This window comes from Typopeltis vanoorti, chromosome 11 (genome assembly GCF_054136105.1).
Source record: "Typopeltis vanoorti isolate ZY-2024b chromosome 11, IOZ_Tvanoo_1.0, whole genome shotgun sequence".
Lineage (NCBI taxonomy): Eukaryota > Metazoa > Arthropoda > Arachnida > Uropygi > Thelyphonidae > Typopeltis > Typopeltis vanoorti.
The window spans coordinates 29,273,857-29,299,274 of NC_143559.1; the positions used below are offsets into that span (position 1 = coordinate 29,273,857).

General features: G+C 37.2%; 1 protein-coding gene across 1 annotated transcript in view; it reads right to left on the reverse strand.

The window, feature by feature from the left end:
* The window catches only part of LOC150101406 (1-phosphatidylinositol 4,5-bisphosphate phosphodiesterase-like), a 675,244-nt gene that overhangs the window by 191,717 nt on the left and 458,109 nt on the right, over nt 1-25,418 (reverse strand). The gene's annotated exons all lie outside the window — the stretch shown is intronic.

Here is a 25,418-nt window from a genome sequence, read left to right on the forward strand (position 1 = left end):
GAGATACTGGAAGAGAAAGAGAGAGAAAGATGGCTTACTGTTTACAGATATTTGAAGAGAGAGAGGGAGAGACTGTTATTTACAGATATTATAAGAGAGAAACGTTGCAATGGACATTGTTTCTCATTAACTGGATAATGACATAGCTAATGAGATTTAAATTATTGGAATGTTGCTGATTGCATTCATATAGAACAACAGAGCACTAAGCATTGTCAAATGTATGTAGTATTTGGTACTACAGGAAAATATGAACTTGAGAGATTCTCATTTGGTATAATAGGCTTGTATACTACAAAAAGCACAAGTTTGAATCTCATGTAAGGCATGAATTTCTGGAGCAGCCTACTTAGGATTAGCTTGTACAACTACTTAAGTTCATAAAGTTGTCATTTTTTCTTTCTTTCTTTTCTTTTTTTTTTTTTTTTTTTTAAAGGCTTGAATTTTTGTACTTTCATTTTGCAATTATTCATAAATGTTTTGAATAAGATATATCATAACTGTTTTTGGAATGAAAATGAACTGAAAAGTTATGCTTTTTACTATACACAATGTACTAGGAATGAACCAATATTATTATAAGACCCTATTAGCTCACAGAATCATCTAGAAGGTCGATTTTTTTATACACACAGCACATCATATCATGCCTTAAACACATTCAAATTCTCTGCAGACACCATGCTATCAGGCAATGCATTCCAATCATTCACAACTCTCCATGCAAAAAACCTGCTTCTCACTCCCCTGCTCACAGCCTCCTTGTACAGCATCTAGGGATGACCTTTTGTTCTTCCCAAATCTCCCACCATTTTATGAAACCTATTTCAATGTTAATGCTATCACAATCCCTTACTAACTTGTATGCCTCTATCATATCACCCCCTCTTCTTTCTTACTAGACTCTGCAAATTGCATCATTTCAACTTTTCTTCACATTCAACATTCAAGAGATAAGAAATTATTTTGGTCAATTGCTTCTGGACCCTCTCCAACATCTCCTCACATTTTGAAAACCAGGTAACCAAATCTGTACACAGTAGTCCATATGTGGTCTAATCAGAGCCTTATACACTGGAATCAGAATTGCCTTACTTCTACAAGTCAGTGTCCTCTGCATCATTCCCAGAATTCATTGTGTTGCCCTCACAATCTTGGCAATATGTCCTGTAAATTTCAGATCCTTATACACCACCACCCCAAGATCTCTTATTTCCTCCACATTCAACAATATATCCCCTACCAACAGTAAATTCTACATTCCATCTCTGTTTTTCAAATTTTAAAACCTTACATTTCACAACATTGAATTGGCATTCCTGCTGCCATGCACATTCACTCAGTCTATTCAAGTCTTCTTGTAAGGCCACAACATCTGCTCTACTCCTAATAGTTTGTCCCAACTTTGCATCATCTGCAAACAACTGTATATTCCCATTCAAATCTTTCCCAATATAATTAGCATACAAGTTAAACAGCAATGGCCCTAAAGCAGATCCTTGAGGCATACTACTAGTGAATTTCCTCTTCTGGGATATTGCTCCGCCTTAAACAACTCGTTGATACCTGTCAGACAGCCAATTTTTAAAAAAATGCACTAGTCTAATATCCAACCCCATCTGCTTTACTTTGACTAAATTATCATGCAGCAAGCTATCAAAAGTCTTTGCAAAAATCTAAGTATACTGCTGTGTATCCATCTTCCACATCCAATGCTGCTATCACCTTAGTGTAATAAGTAAGTAGATTACTAAAACATGACCTCGCTTTAGCATATCTGCACTGTTCATGAAAGAGAATATGATTATTGTCAACCCAATTCTCGATTCTGCTCACCAGAATTTTTAACACTTTCATCAAAACAACTGACATACAGATTGGCCTATAATTTGATGCTTGAATTCTGTCACTGCCTTTATGAAGCTGTACAATCTTGCTTTCTTTCCACCCCTTTGGAACTTGATCCAATGTAAGAGTCAGATGTCGACACCCTAGCACATTCTTTCAAAATCAACAACAGCCATGGGTTCAACGCCCATACGTGTCTGATGCCACCTTGATATGATTCTTCAATTGCATTCTATTTTGTGGAAAATGACTCAGTTTGTGTAAAGAGTTTCCATGTCATTTGACAATGTCATTGCCCCATTCTCTGATTGGTTTCCCTCTTTTGGTCTTTCCTTCAATCATCCCAAACATCAGTGTTTTTAATTTCCTCTCATCGTTCATTCTACATATATGGCCAAATAGACATAGTTTCCTTTTGATTGTTTTCTGGATCAGGTTTTCTTTTGGTTGTATTCATCTACAGATTTCCCCATTATTCACTTTCTAGATCCAGGTTATTTTCAACTTGTTTTTATAGCACTTCCTTTCAAATGCTAATATCCTCCTTTCAGATTCTCTCAGGAGTATCCAGGCCTCACATCCACAGAGCATGCTGCTGAAGATACAGGTTTCCAGAATATGCAGTTTAGTGTGTATCTTTATAGCTTGGCCCTTCCATATTTTGTCCAAGGATTTTAATTATTATTATTATTATTTAGGCCTCCAAAGAGTCAAAAGACTCATCACGGGAGGTCCCTCCTAGGAAACACAAAGTCTATCATACCACTCTATAAACTCAATAACCATTCTCGCTCTCACCACTCTATCAGGCAATGCATTCCACGGTTCAACCACCCGCCATGCAAAGAAACCACTCCTCACCCTCTTGCTCACACTTTCCTTTCGTAACTTCCGGGAATGCCCCTTGTCATCACTCCTTCCCAGTTTTCAGCCAAGCGAAAAAACTCCCCAGTGTCAACCCAGTAACTCTCAACCGTCTAAAAGTCTCAATCATATTACCTCTCCTTCTTCTATCCACCAAACTCTACAATCCATTCCCTCAGCTGATCCTCATAACTAACATTGTACAGTCCTGAAACCATCTTTGTTATCCACCTTTGTACCCTTTCCACAGTTAAATTATCCCCTTCCAATGGTGGAGACCAAATCTGAGAACAATAGTCTTAGTGTGGTCTGATCAGGGTCTTATACAACGGAATGATAACTCTTTTATCGCTGCAGGTCAGCATCCTTCTCATTATTGCAGCAATCCTTTGTGTTACCTTCACCATCTTTGCAATATGTCCCTTGAATTTCAGGTTTCTATCAATCACCCCAGATCTCTCGTCTCCCCTACTTTCTCCAGTATAGCTCCTCCAACACAGTATGCAGCATCCCATCAACGTGTCCCAAATCTCAAGACCTTACACTTTGCTGCATTAAACTGATATCCGTTTCATTCATTTGCCCATCTGTCTAGCTTATTCAAATCCTCTTGCAGGACTACCACATCTGCACTATTACTAATCACCCTTCCCAGTTTCACATCATCTGTTCTTGTAACTTTATTATAAAAGGCTAGCATATTAATAAAACAAGAGCACCCCTTCACAAATCCATGTTGATTCACAGATAACATTACCCTCATCTGCCCAAAGTTGTATACAGGCCTTAACTAATTTCTCCAAGATCTTAACAACTACTGATGACACACAAAAACTGGCCTATAATGAGACTATTCCAGTCTGCTACAGCCCTTATGCAATCTTACCTTCCTTCCATTTCCCGTAGCTAGATTTTCATTCAAAAGCCAGGTCAAATGAGCTGTCAGTTCTTTAGCACATTCTCTCAAAACTCGTGGTGAAATACAATCCATCATACAGCTTTACTGACATCCAGAGTACTCAGTATTTGGAACATGCTCTCCAACTGAACCTCTAAACCTCGAACCTGCCTTATTCCTCTAGTATTAAAATTTAATCCTCCAGGATGAAATACTCCAATAAAGTGCTCACTGAACAATTCCACTATGTCCTCTGCATCAGTCATTCTATTCCCATTTTTATCCCACAATCATTCTCCCACAATAATTTTTCCTCCTACTGGCCACATAGCTAAAAAATTCCCTAGGATTTTCTTTGGATCTTAGGGCCAATCATTCTCATATTCCAGTTTTGCCTTCTTTACCATACTAGTCACTCTCCTGGCCTGTGTCTTATATTCTTCATGCATCTGCTCTTCACCTGTCTCCTTATATCTCTTCCATAGCCTCTTTTTCACATGCAGTTCCTGTTTAATAATGTTTGTCATCCACTTTATACCAAATTACCAAATTGTGTCATCTTCTTCACTTGTGAAATACAGCTTACTATTGCTGCTAACAAATATTCCTTCACAATTTCCTAAGCACTAACCAATTCCTCCCTCCATGAAACTTCCCCAAGTTGATACCTAGCACTATTATAATCCCCTTCCTTATAATTACACATATGTTCCCATCTCTTTGATACTCTTGCATGTCAATTTATCTTCCAAGTCAAAACCACATGGTCATTCTCTCCAACTGGTGGAAGAGATGTCATCTTAGTTATTATCAACTCTTCTGATGCTATGACCAAATCCAAAACTCGTGAACCTCTTGTTCCCTCTATTACATGATGCCTAAGACATTTGTCCCTCAAGAACCCTATAAATTCCATTCTCTTATTGCTACATGCATCATCATCTCCCCAATTTATATTGGTGTAGTTAAAATCTCCCATAACAATCATTCTTCTTGCACTTGCCAAGCTCAACTGTCTAAACATCTCCTGGTCTCCACCCTCTGTGCTCCTTGGTTTGTAGCAACACCCAACTAAATATCCCGTCTTGTCCATCTCTACCTCACATCATATGCTTTCAAAATCATTAGTGTCACTGCCTTTCAAAGCCTCCACTCTTAGAGGACATAAGTCGTCTTATCATAAGCAGTACTCCACCACCACGCTTTCCCTTCCTATCCTGCTGAAAAATGCTGTACCCTGCTACTTCTGTTCCTGTTATTATATCCTTTTCTGTCAACCATGTCTCTGTGATCCCAATAATTTTTGCCCAAGCTGATGCTATCAGCGACACTACTTCCTCTCCTTTATTCCGGATACTCCTGGCATTAGCATATAAAGCATAAAAATGCCACTGTTTCTATACCCAGCATTATCCCCTCTAGACTCCATGGGCTCAGCGTTACCTGATGTTGTCTCCCTTCTCCCAAGTACCCATTTCCACAAGAGGCAACCCCTGCTACCATCCACCTCAGGCATTCTAGTTTCCCTGCATTAACACATTGACTCGTTCAGAATAGCAATCTCTATAGATGCCTATGTCCTTCCTCATTCAAATGCAAGTGGTCCCTCACATACAATTCCTCTCTGTCCCAAACGCCCTCCAAGCATCCACATATTCCAATCCTCTCTTCTGACACATTCTAGCTATTATGATATTCAATATTACTGCTCTTCTGCTCAGCTCGTCTCTATCATACCTAGGCAACACGCACACTATCTTTCCTCTCTGCATCTTCTTTCGTACTACCTCAAGCAAGAATCCCATATCTCTCGCTGCCCAATTTACATTACCTCTCAAGTCATTTGTTCCTACCGCCAAACTTCTTTGACCATCAAAAAGCAAGAGTGTCTTACTTTTTATCGAACCCCCCCCTCTATTTTACTATTACATAATTATAATAGGATAAGCAGAAAAGACACTTATGTGAGTTTTTAGATTGTTTATTTTATAGTTACAGTGTTTCTTGTATGTGTAATATAGTATATATTATTATATTGGCTTAACGTCAAACGGATACGTTTTTGTTTTTGACGTCATCTTTAACATTACATATTTGATAGGAGAGATAAATAATATATAAAATATAAAATTTAATTTAGATAACAAAATAACAATAGTACAATCTTCCTATAGGTATATATAGGATGTACAAAACTACTAGCCCTGCTCAACTCTTCAACATAGAGAAGTTTAGTTCGTGAATGAATAACGATTGAATTATAATATGTATGTTGATGAATTTTAGAACATTAACACTCACTTGTATGTCGATGTGCAAAAATGAGAACTGGGATTGAATACGTGTAAGTATAAGTAAATAAGTAACCATGCACGTGTTGCAATCCCTCTCACGCCGTGCTGGAACCACTGACATCCATTTATTGGTAAATACGTCATTTTAATTATTTTAAGTTAGCTAATCGTTACCTCTGTAACTATTTTCATGACCTTGCTCCATCTTACAGGTCCTATTCATGTCACTGTTCCCATGATTCACTCTTAACTGCATTGTCATTCAGGATGAAGGTAATCCAAGTTTACCGAATTAAATGTTACCCATACAATGATATCTTATATTTTTCTATCGACCCCTAACAATGTTATGTCAACCACTTTGGCGACCACTGCTTTAGGCAAACACTCCTCACACATCCTATCTTGCACACCATGGATCATTGAGTCCCCATTCATTACACCTCTTACCACCCTGTTCCTCGATTGCTCCCATGCATCCCTCTCTCCTCTTCTATCATTCCCATAACTCTCTCTTCCACTTATCCTATTCTCTCCTCTTCGACTTATCCTATTCTCTCCTCTTCTAGAGTTAACATAACTCTCTCTCATTCCCTCTCTTCTACTGTTCTACTGTTCCCATTCTCTCCTCTTCTATCATTCCCATATCTCTTTCTCATTCCATCCCTCCTACTGCTTCTATTCTCTCCTCTTCTATCATTCCCAAAACATTCTTTCACTCCTACTCTGATTCGCCTTGCATACATCTCTTCCATTCTCTTAATCTCATCTTTCATATTCTCATCTCGTTCACAAGACATTCAACCTCCTCTTTCAGCTAGTCTATCTCTCTCTGCAAGTTAGTCACTCTTACTCACCATTCGTTTACCAAATCAAAACTATCTCCATAAACTTCACAGCCATTCAAGCCTTCCACACTCCCGACTCTTCTTTTCTCCTATCATACTACTCATCTCCCGACATTCATTTCCCATCCCTGAAGCAATTAGGTCAGTTATCGAAATATCTAATTCATTGATTTCCTCCCATTGCCTGCATTTTGCGCATATACGCACTCCCTACCTTTTCTCACCCACCACATATCCAACACCCAGGAAGCATACATGCCGCAAACACTGCATGCCACAAAGTTCTTTATTATGTTACATGAAATAGAGTTCTTAAATGGCAGAGGACTTGGCGACAAGCCATTTGTGATTGCAGCTGAATCTGCCATCATTCCTTACTGCCAAGTAACTACTAAACTAATCGCTAAAAATATATATGAAAACTGTATGATATATATATATATATATATATATATAAAAACGCTAAATATAAACATACATATATAAATATAATGCTATATTCAACTATACTAGATAGCGAAAACTTATCTTCTCTTCCGCTGCAAACTGCCGACTGTGACCTCGCCTTCTCGGTAACCCAAAAATAACACAATATATAACAACGAAACTCCAAAAGCAGAACCACTAAAGAACACTTGTGTTACTGAGTAAAAAATGTAGCACAATTCACAAAAGAATTCACATTATGCACTGCTTAAAAAGACACTTTTTTTACCATAGCCGTTGCTCTGGCTATTCTAATTTTTACTTCTTTTTTAGGTTCCAAGTCATGAGGCATGTGGCATCCAAGGTATGTGAAGTGTTCCACATTTTCCAGTCGCAATCCTTCTATGGTAATGTTGTTCAGCAACTCCTGTTGTCCAAATATCATTGCTTTAGTGTTTTCAAAATTAACATTTAGTCCATATCTTTTTCCTTCTGTGTATAGTGTTTGTAGTGTTCATTCCAGTCTTGCTGCATCTTCTTCAATCAGGACAATGTCATCTACAAAGCAGAGGTAGCTTATTCTCATTCCATTTATTGAAATTCCTCCACATTTTTCTTTAATCTTATCCAGTGTTCTTCTCAGATGTGTGATGAAGATGATTGGTGATATTGGGTCCCCTTGTCTTGTGCCTTGACTAGTGGCAAACCATTCTCCAGTTACATCTGCTATCCTGACTGTTGCTTGTGCTTGGCTGTTTATATCTTTAAACAGGCAGATCAATTTATTGTTCACACCATAGAATTCCAAGACTGCCCATGTTATATTTTAATCAATATTACCAAAGGCTTTTTTTGGAAGTCCACGAATCAGCAGTATATCTTTTAGTACTTTTTTCAAGCTTTCTCTGGTATTAGTCTTAGTGTGAATATTTTGCATTGTACTTCGATCTTTTCGAAATCCGGCTTGCTCATCAGGAAGATGTTCCTCCATATAGCTCTTCAGGCATTCTGTAAGTATTTTCATCAGCACTTTGCCAAGATGACTCATTAGTGCAATAGTTCTGTAACTGGTGCATTCTAAAGCACTGCCTTATGAAGAACAACCAAGACTGATTTTTTCCACTCTTTGGGGTTATACTCTGATCTCCATATTTCATTACATAGCCTATGCATTTCTTTTACAAAAAATTCTTTCCCATATTTTAACATCTCGCCTATTATGTTGTCATTTTCAGTACTCATGTAGTTCTTGAGATGTTTTATAGCCTTTCTCACCACCTCTTCCAAGATGTAATTTTCAAAGATATTTGCTGGTGGAGAGATTGCTTTTAGTTCTTTGATTACTTCTGTTGCAGTATTATTTAGTTGATTTTTATATAGTTTGCTACAATATCTTGTCCAACTGTGTATGATTTGGTCTTGTCCATCAATACTTTATCATCTTCATCTTTAAGTGCTACTAATCTTGTTTGCCTACTGACATTTCTTATAAGTTTATAGACCTCTCTAGTTTTGTGTTCTCCATAGTACTGTTCAATGTTTTTGCATTGGTCCTCCAGCCATTTGGCTTTATCATCAGATCTTGCTGCTTTCCGTACTACACTGCATTTTTGACGGTATAAATCATCTGCAGCCTCTGAATTATCTCTTTGAAGTTTCAGTTCTCTTTTCTCTTGTACCAATTTCAGGTTTCCGCAGTTATCCATTTCTTGTTGATCTTCTTTCAGGAATTACTTCCTCTAATGCTTATTTTTTAGTACTGTAGTCAGTCGTTCTGCTCTTGTATTTATATTTTGTTTTTCACTTGTGGTCTAAGCTTAGTTTCCAGTATATCCTGATGTGCTGGTCTTAACATGTCTTCATTTAGTCTTGAGATATATCTAGCTATATGGAACTTTCTTTTGTACTTCTGTTTCAGTTTTAGTATTATATTTGCAATCACTAAGCTGCGGTCTGAATCAATATCAGCTCCTTGGAATGATCTGCACTGTTGAACTGATGTTCTCCATTTCTGGTCTATTAATATCAGGTCGATCATTGGCTCCTTCAGTGATATCAATGGCAGGCATAGGAACGCCTTGTCCATTTATGACAATCTTTTTGTTGGAATTTGGTATTGCAAATCATCAGGTTGTTATCAGTGGCAAATTCCAGAAGCATCTCTCTATGTTCATTTCTTTCTCCATATCCAAATTTTCCCATCCTGTGTTATTTCTGCCAATCTTTGCATTTCAGCCTCCTCCAAAGATGAGTATATCCCGCTTCAGTGCTTCATCAGTTCCTAGCTGTAGATCTCTGTAAAATCTCTCAATGTCTTCTTCTGCCCTCTCCCAGTGGGCATATATACCTGAATGGTCATAATATTAAATGGCCGGGCAACGAATCTTACAACCATTATCCTTTTATGAACTGGTTTGTATCCTATCATTGCATTGAATGACAGGTATTGTTACTTAGCAGGAATCCTGCACCTGCTTCATGCTTACTTTCATTTCCTGACCAGAGAACTCTTCAACCATTTGTTTCTCTTGACAATGTCCACCTCATTTATGAAATACTCAAGATGACGCATCTGTATTAATTGATTTCTTCTTGAAGCAACTGCAATTTTCCAATTGCCCATAGCGTGTGGACATTCCATACCTTACAGGCTTGAGTTTGATTTCTTTGTCTCTGTTTTTAGTAGCCGATTTTTCGATCCAACCTGGATTGCTTGATTGGGGATGTGGACCTTGTTTGACTGGCAACGTCCCAAGCCTGCACGAGTTTTTTCTCTTGTTCTTTGACATCAGATTTTGGTAGTATTTTATCTTTATTTTCAGTAGATTTGCCACTTATCTGACAAACCCCTCAGTCTTCCTTGAAGAGCATGGGAGTGATGTAACAAGGAGCATAGAGGTTATGTTTAGGTTTAGGATGGCCTAAGCTTGGCTTGATGTAATACCATCATTGGACTTCTGTGGCATTTTATAGAGTTACTGGAGTTGTCCACTAACCCACCATGTCCTGTCAGTATAGCTGCTTCTTGTCTAGGACTGCTTATTAGCTATTTTCAGTTAGCCACCAGCTCTGATGGCCATTCGCTGATCCTCAGCCTGGGGAACTATCTGGTGGCATGCAGTTTTGCCTCTGGGGGGAAAGACAATATCTTTCAAAATACATGGTGATATATCATCAAGTCCCATAGCCTTATTAACATTAAGTTAGTTTAATTTCCCCTATATCTCCTCTTCTTCATTCACTGCTCTGAAACTCTTCATGATTTCATATTCACAAGGATGAAAGACCTTTATGAACTACTCATTAAATATCTAGACTTTATCCTCTGCAGCAGTTGTCCTTATACCATTTTCTCCAATTAATGCCATCCTACCATAATCATTCTTCAATTTTTTTTTTTTTTTTTTTTGCTGGCTACATTTGAAAGAACTTGCTAGGACATTTTTTCACTTCATTAACTAACTGCAGCTCATAATGAACTTTAGATATCCTTACCAATGAGTCACCCTACTTGTTGTTCTTTGTATTCCTCATGGCATTCATTATCATTACCAATCCTCTTATGGTGTCTTATTAAGCAAGAGTTTTAGAAGAAAAGAATGATGTGGAAGGAATACTGAATGCATAAGGATGATGTGCTTTATGAAAATTATAAGCAGCAGGCTAGAATAGTCACAACTGTTGTGTGGAAAGCAAAGTCTGAGTATAAAATGAAATGGGCTCTGCGTGCTAAAGACAAATCATAAAAATTGTATCGATATGTTGCAAGTGAAAGAGAAAATGAACATGAAAGAATAGCTCTTCTAAATACATATGGAGTGAGGGTTACTGATGCAGAAGAGGTTGTTCAACAAATGAGTGCCCATTTTGTTAAAAGCTATCAACCTGGTGTATGTTTGTATGTTACATTGAGTTCACTGCTACCTCTTTATTGGATGAAGAAATTCAAGTGTATGAGGACGAGGTATTAGAGCTGTTGCACAAAATGAATAAGAATTCAGCAATAGGAATTGATGGGATATCAGCACGTGTGGTAAAAGTGCTCAGCTGAACTGGCTATTCCTTTGACCAGACTGTTTAATATGAGTCTCAGACAGGGAAGATTCTGAAGGAATGGAGAGAATGCAAGGTAATTCCATTTCTTAAGTGTGGTACAAAGAACAATGTATCAACTATTAACCAATTAGTATCTCAGGAGTAGAGGTGAAGATTTTGGAAAATTTGGTTAGGGCTAGCATTCAGAAATGGGTTGACAGTGAATCTCTACTTTGCAATGAGCAACAAGGGTTTACTAAGGGAAGGTCATGTTTTAGCAACTTGCTCACATTCTATAATAATGTTACCATTGAACTAGACAAGAGGGATGGATACACCATGATACTTTTGGATTTATACAGAATACAGCATGTAAAAGCAACAGTTTAACATGTTGCACAAATTGGAGAATATGGGTTTGGATAATAGAATATTAGCATGGATAAGCATTTAAAGAAGAATAGAGATCTACAAGTTGTCCAACTGTGTCAGGAAGACTGCAAACAACAGTATGCAAAAGAACATGCAGGTAGATTATTATGTCTGCACACGAATGCCAGGAGTATCAGAAACAAAGGGGTAGAGTTTGTTGCCTTAGTCAACATGTTGCAACCTCAGATTGTAGGAATTAGTGAGACCTGGCTATCAGAATCAGACCTGCTAACTGGTATCAAGTGTCAATGGATACAGTATTTTTAGGAAGGATAAAGTGGATAGGAGAGGAGGGGGGGGCATGCTGCTAATGATATTGGATGACTTAAATCCAGTTAGAGTTGAGACCTATGCATGTAGTAATACTACTAACAATATTTCATGGAGCAGTGAGTTTGAAGCCATCTGGAGTAAGGTGGAATCTAACAAGACAAATTACATAGTGGGATGTTGTTATAGACCTGGTGGATCAGTTGCTGGTGATGAAGAAGTGCATCATCAAATAGAAAAGATGAGCACGAAAACAGTAATCATAATGGGAGACTTTAATTATCCAAATAGTGATTGGGTAGCAGTAGAATCTCATGAGAAGAATGAAAATGCATTTATTGAGCTGTTGCAAGACAACTTCCTTAAGCAGCATGTGACAGAAGGAACTCAAGGTCAAAGAGTGTTAGATTTGATTATAGTGTCAGAGGGCGTTTCAGTTAAATACGTAACTATTGTGCCTACAGTTGGTGACAGTGATCATGTGGTACTCACTTGGGAAGTTTATGAATGTTCCATTCAGAAAAGGTTACATGCTGAACTACAAAGCAGGAAATTATGACCAACTGAGGAGTATACTGAGTTCAGAGGAATGGGATCAGTTGCTGGATGGAAAGAATATGGACAGTGCATGGGAAGCATTTAAACAATACTTAAATGATGCGAAAGGGGTGTTAAGGGGTGCTTAAGGGTCAAAGCTGTATAACTGAGAGGAGACCTCCACATAGCCTTTAAAGGAATGCAGAGAACCGACCAGGGCTTCTGACCTAATGTCCAATCCTCATCTTCTCATGGTGCACCCTGTTGGGTATCTACCTGGATACTGAACGAATGAGGATGGGCTGGCAATTTGGGATTTAGCCGACCAAATTGTATTCTTATTGGCTTAAACCAAAATAAAAAATGATGGTACAACATGACAAAATTTCATGCAGGCTGGAGCGTCGCCCGGTTAAACAAGGCCCCCGTTGTTTTTGCCAGGTAACCAGGGCAAACAGCAAATAGTCAGCTACTGGAACAAATCAGAAAACACATCCCAACTCAACATCACCAGAGTTAAAGATCGTTACTATCAACATAAGAAGCCTGAATGGCAAAGAAATAGAGCTAGCTGAGGAATTAGATAAGTACCAGATCGACATAATAGGGGTGACTGAAACAAAAAAGACAAAAAGTGGTGAGATCTTTCAGACCAATAAATACAAAATGTTATATTCAGGCAATGACAATCAAGGAAAAGAAGGAGTAGCCATAGTATTCAACACAAAATACGAGGTTCATCTTCTTGAATGGCAGGCAGTGTCAAGTAGAGTGATTTGGGCAAATATCGGAATGGGGAACTGGACAATGAGACTTATTTGTGCCTATGGTTCCACAGAAGGTTCTACTAAGGTAGAAGTGGAGGAATTTTTTGAGGCTCTAGAGAAAGTTACTGACACAATGAAAAAGGAAAAGTTGGTCCTTGTTGGGGATCTAAATAGCAGAGTAGGAAGTGATTGTCAGACATACAAAAATGTTTTGGGAAAATTTGGAGAAAAAAGCAAAGCTAATAATAATGGCAAATACCTGCTGGATTTCTGCTCAGGACATGGACTGGTTATTACTAACACCATGTTCCAACATAAAAATGTGCACAAATTCACATGGAGAGATGAGGCAAGGAATAAGAAAGTCTCATTGACTGTTATTGTTAATAGTGATGTTTTCTTCCTGGTGCAGGACACCAGAGTGCACAAAGGATTTGAAATTGGAAGTGATCACCATTTAGTCTTGAGCAGGATAAAATTGAATTTCATATTAAAAAGAATGACATGTAAGAAAGTTTTAAAGCAAATAAAAGTTGAGCAGCTCTCAGATATGAACTGTAGACTAAAATACACAAAGATTATTGAAGAAAAACTGAAAGAGTTTGAGAACAGGAACCAAACCTTGGAGATTCAGTGGCAAGCCTTGAAGAAAATCCTGATTGATTTAGCTAGAGAGGCATGTGGTGAAGTTGTCTGCAAGGATTGAAAAATTAGAACTCCATGGCGGACACAGTAAGGTTAAAGAGGCAGTGAAGGAAAAGAAGAAAGCATATCAAAAGTTCCTGGCAAATAAGTCAGCTTGTGCTCTTAGAGAATACAGACAAATGTAAGAAAGCTAAACAGTGTGTAAAACTAGCTAAACAAAAGTCATGGGAGGACTTTGGCAAGAATATAGAAAATAAATATCAAGAAGGTGGCAAAATATGTCAAAGAAGCCTAGGAATGGAAGAAAGACAGGTGTAAAAGGAGTTAGAGATGATAAAGGTGACATGAAAATGGGAGAAAAAGATATCCTCGAAGTATGGATTAATTACTTTGAAAATTTGCTAAATGAAACAAGCAGTGATGACAACACAGTGATAAAAAAACACTGACCAGGCATACAGTCAGGAATACATATCCATACTTGAAGTAGAAAAATCCATCAAAGGCTAGAAATGTGGAAAGACAGAAGGAGTAGATGATATTCAACCAGAAATGCTTAAGTATGGTGGTATAAAAGTCTTACAGTGGTTGAACTGCATAGTTCAGAATGCGTGGACAGAGGAACGAATTACCTATGATTGGAGTAGAGCTCTCATAGTACCCATATATAAAAAGGGAAATAAAACCAAATGCAAGAATTACAGAGGTACATCCCTACTGAGTGTTCCTGGAAAGATATATGCAAGTATACTTGAGAAATAGTTGATAAGAATTGTGGAAGAAAAGCTTGGTGAAGAACAAGCTGGATTCAGGTCAAATAGAGGTTGTCACGATCAGATCATGACTTTACCACAAATAGTGGAGAAATCATGAGAATATAACAAAGATCTGTATTTAAGTTTGGTCGATTTGGAAAAGGCATATGACAAGGTGCCAAGAGAGAAGCTATTCGATACACTACAGTTATATGGTGTCAATGGGGCATTATATAAAGCAATACTTAGTCTCTATTTGAGTTGTAAGTCAGCAGTTAGAATTGAAGTAAAGGAAGATGGTTTAATGTTAAATCTGGTGTCAGACAAGGATGTACATTATCTCCTCTGTTATTCATTATCTATATGGATCACATTATGAAGGAAAGTGGTATTAAACATGATATTAAATTGGAGATGTTAGTGTCAGCTCTTTGCTTTATGCGGACGATATTATACTTCTAAATAAATCTGCTACAAGTCTGCAAGATTCTCTGATTAAATTGAATAACTGTTGTAATAGATATGGTATGAAGGTCAGCATTAAAAAGACAAAGACAATGAAAATAGGCAGAATCAATGAAAATGTCAACTGTGTTGTGAATGGAGAACTTGTGGAACAAGTAAAATATTTCAGCTACTTAGGCATGATTTTTAGTGAAGATGGTAAATTAAATATAGAAATAGACAACAGAATCAGCAAAGCTGGTATGATGGGAAGTCAACTGAATAAATTCATATGGAATAAAGGAGAAATTAGTCGGAACACTAAATTAGCTGTATACAAGACAGTGTTCAAACCAGTTTTAAATTATGGATCTGAGAAATGAGTCAGAAGTAAAACACTTGACCAAAGACTAGAGACTGCAGATATGACAGTCCTGAGAAAGATTAGAGGCATGAACAGATGGCATCAATGGCAATATCATATTAAAAATGAGGATATCAGGAAAGAACTTGTCATTGTCAGCATCCAGGAATGCGTTAGCAGAGCTAATCTTAGGTGTTTCTAAATTACTTAGAGAATTGAAACAACGTAGATCCGAATATAAATTAAATTATACTTTAATTAATATTTCCGATATTTCGGCAATGTCACATTGCCATTTTCAAAAGGAACTTACAAAAAGGCAGTTGCACACAGGCACTAACAATACAGTAACTGAGACTGAAGATATGAAGCTATCGTTCTCCTAGAAGTCCTGATGGTGCCCTCTGGCGGGCTAAGTAGGCGTTCTTGGCCGTTGAGCTGAAGGTCTGATGATGTATGCCTCCCAAATAGTCACAACTGTTGTACGGAAAGCAAAGTCTGATTATGAAAAGAAACTGGCTCTGTGTGCTAAAGATAACCCACAAGAATTCTATCAATATGCTGCAAGTAAAAGAAAGAATGAATATGAAAGAATAACTCTTCTAAATCCAGATGGCGTGAGGGTTACGGATGCAGAAGAGGTTGTTCAGTTAATGAGTGCCCATTTTGTTAAAAGCTATCAACCTGGTAAACACAATATTGAGCTCACTGTTACCGCTTCACTAGATGAAGAAACGCAGGCCAAGGTATTAGAGCTGTTGCACAAACTGAATAAGAATTCAGCAATAGGGACTGACGGAATATCAGCACGTATGCTAAAAGAGTGTTCAGCTGAACTGGCCATTCCTTTGACCAGGCTGTTTAATATGTCTCAGAACAGGAAAGATTCTGCAGGAATGGAAGGAATGTATGATAATTCCATTGCACAAGAGTGCTGCAAAGACCAATGTATCCAATTATCGACCAATTAGTATCTCAGGAGTGGTGGTGAAGACTTTGGAAAAATTGGTTAGGGCCAGCATTCAGAAATGGGTTGACAGCAAATCTCTACTTTGCAATGAACAACATGGGTTTACTAAGGGAAGGTCATGTTTTAGCAACTTGCTCACATTCTATAACAATGTTAACATTGAACTAGACAAGGGGAATGGATACACCATGATACTTTTGGATTTTGCTAAGGCTTTTGACAGAATACAGCATGGCAGACTGCTGCATAAATTGGAGAAAATGGGTTTGGGTTATACATTCAGTCATTCTTTTAGCATGGATAAGAGGATGGCTGACTGACAGATATCAAAAAGTGGTATACGGAGGATCTGAGTCTGCAAGGTTTAAGGTAACTGGTGGTGTACCACAAGGATCAGTGATTGGCCCACTGTTATTCAATCTATATATTAATGATACTGGGAAGGGTTTGACAAGTGACATACAGCAATTTGCTGATGATGAAAAGATAGGTAGGGTAATCAGGAATGCTGCTGATATGCAGTACTTGCAGAATGATTTCAACAGGCTGGAATTGGTGGCATGGGAAAATGGGTGTCAGTTCAATTTCAGTAAATGTAAAGTCATTCACTTTGGCATGATCCAATGTTGTATTATATTGGTGGGATTATGCTAGAAGAAACTGATGAGGCTAAGGATCTTGGAGTGTTAATAGATAGAAAGCTGAAGTTCAGGGTTCATCTGGCAAAGATTGCAAATATGAATCGAAAGATAATTGCAATACTGAAACAAATGATGACATGTAAAGATAAGGATGTTATTTTGCCTCTTTACAAGGCCTTGGTAAGACCTCACTTGGACTATTGTGAGCAGGTCTGTTCTCCTGGTTTCCGTTGTGATTCTGACATATTGGAGAGACTACAAAGGAGAGTGTTAAAAATGATATCAGGATTGTGGAATACTGATTATGAAGACAGATTGAGAATTTGTAAACTGCAGACACTTGCAAACAGAAGAAAGAGGGGTGATATGATTGACACTTACAAACTTCTGAAAGGTCATACATGATTTCAATTGATGAAATTTTTCAATTGATTGAAGGCATCTTTGGAAGAATGCTGCTAAGAAGCACACTGCACTCCTTCCTTTCATTTGATAAATCTTACTTTATACAACTCACCTCAACCTAGAGAACATCAACCACCACTACCCTCAATTCTGATCTCCAAGCCATCCTCCAATGGGAAATTGACGAGGTTTGGACAACCTCTTCAATTTTGATGCTAATAAAACTCAGTTCTGTCTTATTTTCATAAAAAAGAACCATTTTCTCCCAGTATTACTTTTGACAACAACGAAATTTCCATATAAGATGAGATTTCTCTTTTTGGAATTACCCTGACATCAATCAGTGTAATGATCCTCTTGAATCTCTACCTTGTATGGACCTAACTCTTTTTCTATCACAACCATTACATCCTCAGGTTCTAAAAAACTAATATTTCTCTTTCACTCATGATGTTACTTCATCTCTGAACAGCTGTTAACCTTATACAAATCACAAGTCTACTCCTAAAACCTCACTCAAAATGCTTGACTCAATTGAGAGTAGAGTAATTAAATTTATTAATGACCCATCTCTTATCAACTCCCTCCTCCCACTTTCACCGACATTTGGTTTCTGTAATATGTGTGTTCTATAAATATTTCCATGGGAAATGTTCATCTGAAATAACATCAATAATTTCCCCACTTAGTACTAAGCTGATGGGAACATGTGCAGCTGCTCGACATCCCTTCACAGTGCACCTTGAAACCCACAGAATAAGTTTATTTTCTTCCTCCTTCTTCCCTGCTACTGCTGTATTGTTGAACAGTCTTCACCCTGATGTATTTCCCAAGGAATACCATATACAGTCTTTTAAATCAAATGTAAACAAGTTCCTCCTTCATTATTACTCATATATCTAATGTATTACAGGTCTCGTACATAGGCTCAGCATTAAAAAAAAATTTTTCCACATATACCCTCTCTCACATGTTCTCACATGGTTGGTAACCACCCAGTTAATCACTTCATGGTTACTCTCACCAACTGAAGGGAGATTTGATAACTCATTTATAAAAACATCTTCTGAGATGATCAAATCCGAGACCCTGAATCCTTGTGTATACTCTGTTACATGCTGCCTGAGGTAGCTATCCCTCTCAAAAACTTGAGACACTCATTTTCTAATTTTCTTTACTTCCAGTTGCTATCTTGTCACCCCAATCTATACTGCTATAATTAAAATCTCACATCATGATCACACTTTTCTCATTTGCTTGGCTAATTTGTTTATACATTTCCTGGTCATTACCAGGTCTATAGCAACATTCAAGAAAGTATTTCATTCTATTCACCTCTATCTTACACCATACTGTCTGAAAATCACTACCACTATTTTTCCCTTGCATCTCCCTTTTAACTCTCTCTGTCTTTGCAAAATATATCATACCCTGTCAGGATGAGATCCTCATTCAACCATGTTTCACTTATTCCAACAATATTTGAGTGAATGAACTCAATCAATGCAACCATTTAATTTTTCTTGTTTCTGATAGTTCTAGCATTCATATATAAACATAACAACTCAATCCTGGATCTATAACAGGTTTCACTGATACTGCTTGTATCAGTGAAGGAAAGTATGTGACTTCCCCATACTTTCCTTCAGCCATTTCTTTTTCTCCTTACTCATCTCAGAACTTCTTCAAATCCAATTGTTTTCTCTACATTCTACTTCTTACCTTTTCCTTTCTGTCTTCACATCTTGTTTGAGCATTAACTTTTTCTCATGCAGTGTTTACCTGTCCATCCTGAATCTCCCTGTTTCCTGTTTGTCTTGAACACACTTATTCTTTCATTCTCTACACTCATGCTACCCATTTCTTCATTCATAAGCACCACTTCAATCTCTCCTTCCTTACTTTCCTGCTCTTTCACATAGCTTCCTACTTGCTCATAATCATTCTCTTGCACTCATTACTCTTCCCTCCAGCTGCAGTCTCTCCAAACGACTCACACCAAAACCATTCAAATGCAGTCCATCACTCTTATACAGTTCAATTCTTCCTTCAAACTCAATTCACACATTAAGAAACTGCACTCATTTCTCTTTACATAGTTCTTCTAACATATCATTTGTAATTCTTGCTCTCCACCTCATCTCTTAAGTGTCATACCTGGGCAACATATTAACTAACTTTCTTATCACACTATTATATTTTATCCTTCTCAACAACCTCCTGATATCCAATCTTACATTCACCTTGTTCCTGATCAAGTCATTTGTCTCTATTTCCACTACCAACTCAAATCATATTATATGTTATACTTCTAAATATAACAGTACAAGTCTCCAGGACTCTAAATTCTTAATGGAGAGTCTATTGAACAAGTACAATAGTTTGGCTGTTTAAGGCACGGTTCTTAGTGAAGGTGGCAAGTTTAAATAGAAAAGGATAATAGAATAAGTAGAGCTGTTAGAATAGGGAAACAGTCAAATAACTTCATATCAATCGAGAGAGAGAGAGATCAGACTAAACACTAAACTAATAGTATACAATAATAAATTTAGTTTAATCCTTTATCCAAGTGTGAGCAAACAAAGTTTGCACCTGAAAATATCTTCAGGACTTAGGTAAGGTAGTACAACACCGGGCAACTCGCAGCAAAGGTGGATCAAGCTCTCAACTCCTTGTCTCATTAACTCCCATAATGCACAGCACATCTTCTTGCAGACATGTATACTGCTATGCATTAAGGGGGGGGCACTACTCATACCGGTTTCGACCTTTATTGAGGTCTCATCAGTGGGAGCCCAAGTGAAAAATAAATTTTCAACCTTTTTCTCTAAATCCAGAGTAATTTAATAATAAGGTGGCACACTTTTTGGCAATTCCTATAGGTAAGGATGACCTCTCCTATTGCTTCTGCATTAGTATCTCCACTCTGGGCCTGTCTCCCACTGACGAGACCTCAATAAAGGTCGAAATCAGTATGGATTGTGCCCCCCCCCTCCCTTAATGCATAGCAGTATACATGTTTGCAGGAGATGTGCTGTGCATTATGGAAGATACTGAGACAAGGAGTTGAGAGCTTGATCCACCTTTTCTGCGAGTTTCCCAGTGTTGTACTACCTTACCTCAGTCCTGAAGATATTTTCAGGTGCAAACTTTATTTGCTCACACTTGGATAAAGGATTAAACTAAATTTATTACAGTCTAACCAAGCGAAAAATAAACTTTCAACATAATAGTATACAGAGCTGAGTTAGAAATAAAGCATTTGATCATCTATTAGAACTATAGATACGAAGTTTTAAGGAAAATCAGGGCAGTGAGCAGTGCCATTATTGATTAAATCATACGAGGGTGGTGTGAAATGTTTTCAGCCCTGACCATAGATGGGAACACTATCGGCAAGATTTTTTTTTCTAAGTTGGTAAATTGACAAAAGCATCCATGTGAAATTGCAAGTCATTCTATCAAGTAGTTTGTTTTATACAGCTGTCTGAAGCAAAAGTGTTGTCTGTATCTCTTGAAATGGATAAAATTGAGTATTGTGCAGTTATAAAATTCTTTGTAAAAGAAGGTTTAATGCCAAAAGAAATTTATTTGAAGTTCATAAAAGTTTATGGGCACTCTTCACCTTCGTTTTCGACAATTAAGAATTGGGCTGCTGAGTTTAAACAGGACTGTACCAGCCTTGAAGATGATTTACATGAAGGATGTCTGAAAAGTGTAACAATACCAGAAATCATTCATCAAGTGCGTGATATGGTATTGGATGACCGGCAAGTAAAAGTGTGTGAAATTGCTGAGATTATAGGCATTTCAAAAGAACTGGTAGGATATATTTTGCATGAAGAACTGCAAATGAAAAAGCTTTGCACAAGATGGCTGCCGAGCTGGCTCAAAGCAGATCAAAAACGCACAAACATGAAAATCTCTGAACAGTGCTTGGAGCGTTTTAACAAGAATAAAACTGATATTGTGCATCAATTTATTACTATGGATGAAACTTGGATTCACCATTACACATCAGAATCCAAACGGCAGTCAAAACAGTGGAAAAAAGCCTGTGTTGAAAGAAGACAAAGTCAGTTCCATCAGCTGGAAAGGTCATGGCATCAGTGTTTTGGGATGCTAAAGGCATTTTGTTTATTAATTATCTTGAAAAGAGTAAAACAATAACTAGGGAATATTATTCCAATCTTTTAACCAGACTAGACGAAAAAACTTGTAAGAAAAGAAGACCCAATTTGCAGAAGAAAAAAATCATCTTTCATCAGGACGATGCACACCTGCCCACAAAGGTGTTTTGGCAATGGGAAAATTAAGGGATCTGCACTATGAATTGTTGGAACATCCACTCTATTCCCCAGATTTGGCTCCCTCTGACTTCTATCTCTTCCCAAAACTAAAACTCATCCTCACTGGTCAGCGTTTTTCTTCGAATCAAGAGGTGATTGCAGATCTTACTGAGAACCACTACAGGAATGGGATAATGGTGCTGGAATAAGGGAGGTTATGTTGAAAAATAAAAATAATTTTAAAATTATAAATTCGTTTTTTCATTATTAGGCTGAGAACTTTTCAGACCACCCTAGTATTAAAAATATATATGGTAAGGAGTAACTCATTGTTATCATTCAATAATGTATGAATGGAGTTGTCCAAGGTATAGTCAGTTAAAAGGAATTAATAATAATAAAAAAAAAAGATTGGTATTTGTTGATGTAACTGCAGGAAAAAAAAAAAAGAAAAAATGAAAAATGTGCAGGACTAAAATAGCATAGTAATTTAAAGAGAATGGGAAATGACAACTTAACAGGATTGTTGCCTGATGTGATCATTGTTGGAAAAAGACAGGGGAAGACTAAGATCTATGTAAATTGACTCAAATATAAGATCTGATCATTGTTGGAAAAAGACAGGGGAAGACTAAGATCTATGTAAATTGACTCAAATATAAGATCTGATCATTGTTGGAAAAAGACAGGGGAAGACTAAGATCTATGTAAATTGACTCAAATATAAGATCTGATAATACTGAAAAGTCTTAAGAAATAACATATTTGGAGGAAAAGGATTGATATAAAGGCTACATAATCTAAACTTAATCTCAGAATATTCTCATAATATTCTGTACTTCCTTACAGGTCTCTATCAGGATTTTGACAGGTAAAAGTAGAAGAAATGATACAAACTTGAAGTATTAATATGCATATAATTTAAGAATACTGCTTGGGAAAAGGCTCACATGGAATGTGTTTTACTTGCTAAGAATAAAAAAAATAAATAGAAATAAAATGCAAAAATTCAAGTAATCATCATCATCATAATTCCTGCCATGTACCCTCAAGGGTGTACAGGATATGATAGTACTACATGAAAAAAATTACATCATTACTAACTTCCTATCTACAATTTTCCTCCAAATCAGTCTTTTACTTGTCAAGACTCCAACATTATCATATCTTATATTTCTATCGTCTAAGGCACTTTGTACCATATCAATCCACCTATATCTTGGTCTTCCTCTGGGTCGTTTTGCTGCAAACCTGGCAGAGAACACTTGTTTTGCTAATCTTTCCTCGCCCACTCTGTTCAAGTGACCATACCACCTGAGATTAGCTCTACTAACGCAGTCCTGGATGCTGACAATGTCAAGTTCTTTCCTAATATCCTCATTTTTAATATGATATTGCCATTGATGCCATCTGTTCACGCCCATAATCTTTCTCAAGACTCTCATATCTGCAGTCTCTAGTCTTTGGTCAAGTGTTTTACTTCTGATCCAGCTCTCAGATCCATAAGTTAAAACTGGTTTGAACACTGTCTTGTATACAGCTAATTTAGTGTTCCGACTAATTTCTCTGTTATTCCAAATAAATTTATTCAATTGACTTCCCACCATACCAGCTTTGCTGATTCTGTTGTCTATTTCTATATTTAATTTACCATCTTCAGTAAAAATCGTGCCTAAGTAGCTGAAATGTTTCACTTGTTCCACAGGTTCTCCATTCACAACACAGTTAACATTTTCAATGATTCTGCCTATTTTCATTGTCTTTGTCTTTTTATTGCTGACTTTCATACCATATCTATTACAACAGCTATTCAATTTAGTCAGAGAATCTTGCAGACTTGTAGCGGATTTATTTAGAAGTATAACATCATCCGCATAAAGCAAAGAGCTGACATTAACATCTCCAATTTCGATATCATGTTTAATACCACTTTCCTTCATAATGTGATCCATATAGATAATGAATAACAGAGGGGATAATGTACATCCTTGTCTCTCACCAGATTTAACATTAAACCATCTCCCTGTACTTCCTTCAATTCTAACTGCTGACTTACAACTCAAATAAAAACTAAGTATTGCTTGATATAATGCCCCATTCACACCATATAACTGCAGAATATTGAATAGCTTCTCTCTTGGCACCTTTGTCATATGCCTTTTCCAAATCGACAAAACTTAAATACAGATCTTTGTTATATTCCCATGCTTTCTCGACTATTTGTCGTAAAGTGAAGATCTGATCCTGACAGCCTCTGTTTGGCCTGCATCCAGCTTGTTCTTCTTCACCAAGCTTTTCTTCCACAATTCTTTTCAATCGTTTCTCAAGTATACTTGCATAGATCTTGCCAGGAACACTCAGTAGGGAAATACCTCTGTAATTCTCACATTCAGTTTTTATATATGGGTACTATGAGAGCTCTACTCCAATCATCGGGAATTCGTCCCTCTGTCCATGCTTTCTGAACTATGCAGTGCAGCCACTGTAAGACTCTTATACCACCATACTTCAGCATTTCTGGTCGAATATCATCTACTCCTGCTGCCTTTCCACATTTCAAGCCTTTGATGGCTTTTTCTACTTCAAGTATGGATATGTATTCCTGACTGCATGCCTGGTCAGTGTTTTTTACCACTGTGCTGTGATCACTGCTTGATTCATTTAGCAGTTTTTCAAAGTAATTACTCCATACTTCAAGAATATCTTTTTCTCCTGTTTTCATGTCACCATTATCATCTCTAACTCCTTTTACAGCACTCTTTCCTCCATTCCTAAGCTTCTTCAACAACCTCCAGAATATTTTGCTGTCACCTTGATATTTATTTTCTATATTCTTGCCAAAGTCCTCCCATGACTTTTGCTTAGCTAGTTTTACACAGTGTTTAGCATTCTTGCATTTGTCTCTATATTCTCTAAGAGCACAAGCTGACTTCTTTGCCAGGAACTTTTGATATGCTTTCTTCTTTTCCTTCACTGCCTCTTTAACTTCCTGTGTCCACCAGGGAGTTCTGATTTTTTTATCCTTGCAGACAACCTCACCACATGCCTCTCTGGAAGAATCAATCAATGTTTTCTTCACAGTTTGCCACTGAATCTCCAAGGTTTGATTCCTGTTCTCAAACTCTTTCATTTTTTCTTCAATAAGCTTTGTGTATTTCAGTCTGCAGTTCACATCTGAGAGCTGCTCAACTTTTATTCACTTTAAAACTTTCTTACACGTTATTCTTTTCAATATGAAATTCAATTTTATCCTGCTCAAGATTAAATAGTGATCACTTCCAATTTCGAATCCTCTGTACACTCTGGTGTCCTGCACCAGGAAGAAAACATCACTATTAACAATAACATAGTCAATGAGACTTTCTTATTCCTTGCCTCATCTCTCCATGTGAATTTGTGCACATTTTTATGTTGGAACATGGTGTTAGTAATAACCAGTCCATGTCCTGAGCAGAAATCCAGCAGGTATTTGCCATTATTATTAGCTCTTTTCTCCAAATTTTCCCAAAATATTTTTGTATGTCTCACAATCATTTCCTACTCTGCTATTTAGATCCCCAACAAGGATCAACTTTTCCTTTTTCATTGTGCCAGTTGCTTTTTCTAAAGCCTCAAAAAATTTCTCAACTTCTATCTTAGTAGAACCTTCTGTAGGACCACAGGCACAAATAAGTCTCATTGTTCAG